At 37.1% G+C, this 4,075-nt stretch overlaps 2 pseudogenes; both read left to right on the forward strand.

Annotated features, from left to right (window-relative positions):
- Positions 1-1,123: 1,123 nt before the first annotated feature.
- Positions 1,124-1,811, forward strand: LOC147456508 (uncharacterized; annotated as a pseudogene).
- Positions 1,812-3,213: 1,402 nt separating this feature from the next.
- Positions 3,214-3,822, forward strand: LOC147456509 (uncharacterized; annotated as a pseudogene).
- Positions 3,823-4,075: the final 253 nt, after the last annotated feature.

Genomic DNA, 4,075 nt, shown 5'->3' on the forward strand with positions numbered 1-4,075 from the left:
GTGAATTTGCTCTTTTCTAGGAAAGAAATGCATAACGATGTTCTTTAATAGGCACATGCGTTGTCTAGATTGAAGCACCTCTCCATTCTAGGTCAAGTGGTGGTCGTATGATGTTACATGTGTAGATATACACATAGATTGACCACATGTCCAATCTAGGTTCATTTTTTAATCTTTATAGTCAGATGTGTGTCTACATTGACCTCGTGTCCATTCTAGGTCAAGTGATGGTTGTATGTTGTTGTATCTGTATTTCTCTACAAAGATTGACCACCTGTCCAATCCACACTCATTTTTTCTATATCTTCTATCTTTCTTTCCCAAGGAAACCATGCTTGTATGTTATTTCATACACATGTGTATGTTCTTACATAGGTATATTTGCACCTACATTGAGCACTTGTCCAATCTAGACTCATTTTTTCTATATTATCTTTCTTTTCCTAGAAAAGTGTGCTTGTATGTTCTTTATATTCATGTGTATTGAATATCTTAGTCATCTGTCCATTCCATGCTAGGTTATGGTGGAATGTACTTTGTTAAGCATATATGCACTTTAGATTGGTCATTTCTCTATTCTAGCTCAAGTGATGGTCATATGTGAATGTGCCGTTCTCTAGGAAAGACTTGCATAACCATGTTTTTTAATAGGCACATGTGTTGTCTAGATTGACCACCTGTCCATTCTAGATCAAGTGATGGTCGTATGATGTTACATGTGTAGATATACACATAGATTGACCATATGTCCAATTTAAGTTCATTTTTTATCTTTATAGTTAGATGTGTTGTCTACATTGACCACCTCTCCATTCTAGGTCAAGTGATGGTCCTATGTTGTTGTATCTGTATTTCTCTATAAAGATTGACCACTTGTCCAGTCCAGACTCATTTTTTCTATATCTTCTATCTATACTTCCCAAGAAAAGCATGCTTGTATGTTATTTTATACACATGTGTATGTTCTTATATAAGTATATATGCACCTAGATTGACCACTTGTCCAATCTAGACTCATTTCTTCTATATTTTCTATCTTTCTTTTCCTAGAAAAGTGTGCCTGTATGTTCTTTCCTCAAAATTAGATTAAGTACGTAATTATGACATGTTTTTCAGGGTAAAAATGTCTAAAGTGAGGACCTCAAATAAGAGAAAAGTAACTACCATTCTAGTCAGCATTGACCTTGCTACCAATGAGCCTCCTCCATGGTACCTCGATATTTATGGACTACAAGGTGCTCAATATCATAAAGTACATTTGTTTCTTGCATCAGAACAAGATAACAATGTATTTGAGGATCTAGGCCAAGTAGTTGCAGTAGCTGTATCAACCATTGAAGGGAATCCTAGCATTGAGTGCATTAACATTCAAGTTTCAGGGAATATAGTGTATTGCCTATCTGCAAAGGCATGTTTCGCTCAATTCATGGTAAAAGATAAAGAGGTGACTATGTTCTCTAGAGGTTGGAATGCAGACATGGATCCTACACAGGTGACTGCAGACACTCTTGATGACTCCATTGTCCAAAGTGTGAAGAATAAGAAGCCCTCCACCAAGAGCCCAAGGCCAAAATCTTCTCATCCAAAAGCAAAGAGGGCCAAGGCTCATATTGTTGCAGGGTCCAAAGTGGTGGATGAGTCAAATCTAGATGCTTCACAAGAGGGTACAAGCAACCAGCCTCACTTAAGGTTTGTGGAGCCTGATCGTTTAGAGAAAGAGGTTGAAAAGGAAAAGAAAAGCGATATTGGAGGCATGGAGAAATATTCATCATATTTTCCATTCAAGTATACAGAGTATGAAATTCCAGTGACAAATTTTTTTCTTGCTCCTAATCATGTTATAATTCTCGCCAACTTGACGAGGAGCAGCTAAATAATTGCATGCTTCTCTTTGCTGCAAGTGCAAATAGACCTTCATCATGTGCATATTTGATGCCTGTCAAGAATTGTGGTCAAAGGACAGGAATCCCAATGACACCATCAGAGATTGAAGAAGGCAAGCTAAAAGACTATAGGTATTGGATTCTTGACCGACAAAACTCTATATATGTAGCAAAAATGCTGAGAGTTCAAGAAATGACAAAGGGGGGTAGATCACAAGAGCTCGTGGCAGTGTATGCTCAACGAAAGGCCCGAATTGTTGTAGATACACCTCCACATGTTGCTACCGTTATATTTGCTATTGAAAATGAACAAGCAAAGGCCTTGTATGTGAAGCAACCATACAGTGTCATATTGAAGCACTTACGTGATCAGTGGAAATTTAACGGATGTCCTCCAAGGCCACCACTTGGTGTCGTGGAGGGAACTTCATCTCGCAGCAAATGGGATGTAAGTGATAAATTTCTAATCCCATATCATTTATCTTTTGCAATAGAAACATAGGACACCATGCAAGTTTGATAGTAGTCAATTTTTTATTTCTTTAATTTCTTTGTGTAGGCATTTTTAAGAATGGCTAGAATATGTGTTGGACCATCCTTTATTACAAAGCAAGCACACATGGTGACTTATTTTGATGCCATCTTTGATGAATGGCTAGATATTATAATAGAATTGGAAAAAGAGAATAAGAAACCAAGTGCCATAGTATTTAAGTATCTAGCTGGTTTGGATGAAGAAGAGGTTAAGAAGCTACAAGCAGAAATAAGAGATGGCACAATTGTGTTATCAAAGGGCATAAAGGACACAGACATCATGGACATGCTTGAAAGAATCAAGTAACTCAAGCAAGATCGTATCATTCAAGATGCCTTGCTTGAGGAGTTTAACTCTCTCAATGAAGATGCAAAGTGCAATACTTGGGAGGATCTTGTCTTGATGTATAACATCAATGATGTTGTGTATATGAAGTTTCTTGAGCTTTGTGATATATGGATCAAGACACAATTAACGCAAGGAATGAAGAATGACTTTCCAGAGAGTGCAAGAAAGTATGTTGAGTGGACAATCAATCTACACAAGGAGCAAGTAAAAGCAACAGATGTTCCTTGGAGGATTTATGTGGTAAACCTTCATATTGAAGGTTCTTCATACTTGGAGCGTCACCTTTGCAACCCAATTCCCATAGGACTTTGTGTATTGGATAGATCAGAGGCCTTTAAGAGCAACACACATTGGCCTGAGGATCGATACAAAGATCTCTTGAATGGGATGATGTCCATCAGTGGAGGTTCAGAAGAAGCACACTATGTGCTTCTTGCTTTCTTAAACATGACAGATTTTGTGCAATTGCAGAACGCTTTGAAGAATATGAAGGACATAATGCGACAACAGAGTGTTGGAGTTCTACATCATGAAAGAGAAGCGTTTTATGCTGGGTCCATACAGTTCTTCTCTGTTTTGGTCCTTTTTGGAAAAAGTGATGTATCTAGTGGACTCGCAACAACTCTTGCTCCAGCAAAATCTACCACCATACTTGATGCAGGGCTACTTAATATCAATTTTCAAACTATGCAGCATCTATCGGACAAGGATTTCTTGAGATTTAAGAAGAAAATTCTTGTCAAGCAATTTACCAAGAAGTATTGAACAGAAGGATCCAAGCTACTGGAATTATTCAGTGATGGCTATATAAGAGAGATTGGTCTTGAAGAGAAGAAAGAAGTTGTAGCCATAGTGGAAAACATTGAGTATCAGAAGAATCTAGAATCACGGATTCTAGAATTTGTGACATTGCATGATGACATCAAGCAATGGGCACGACTTCAGGTCAATCAAGTAGAGCACCCAATTGAGCACGAAAGCGACATGGTGGAAAGGATGAGTGAAGGCAACTTTTCGGTCAAAGATTTTTTAAATCTTGAAGCAAGTATGTATTAACTTATAAACCATCACATCCATTTCATTGTTTCTTTTGTAGTTTGAACTTGTTATATCTATTATAAAGATGACTTGAAAGCTTCAAATATCTTCAATGTATCCTTTTGGTTCAATTTAGTTTTTTTCATTCCTTTAAAAATCTTATGTCTATATTTAGGTTGATTGAAAAAGACAAATAAAAGTTTCTCTTTTTGAACAGATTGATGTTCTATTTTTTATACGTCAAAGTATTTGAGTGATGGTCCCATTGTGC

This window comes from Adiantum capillus-veneris, chromosome 6 (assembly GCF_014529385.1).
Source record: "Adiantum capillus-veneris isolate H3 chromosome 6, ASM1452938v2, whole genome shotgun sequence".
In the NCBI taxonomy this organism is placed as follows: Eukaryota; Viridiplantae; Streptophyta; class Polypodiopsida; order Polypodiales; family Pteridaceae; genus Adiantum; species Adiantum capillus-veneris.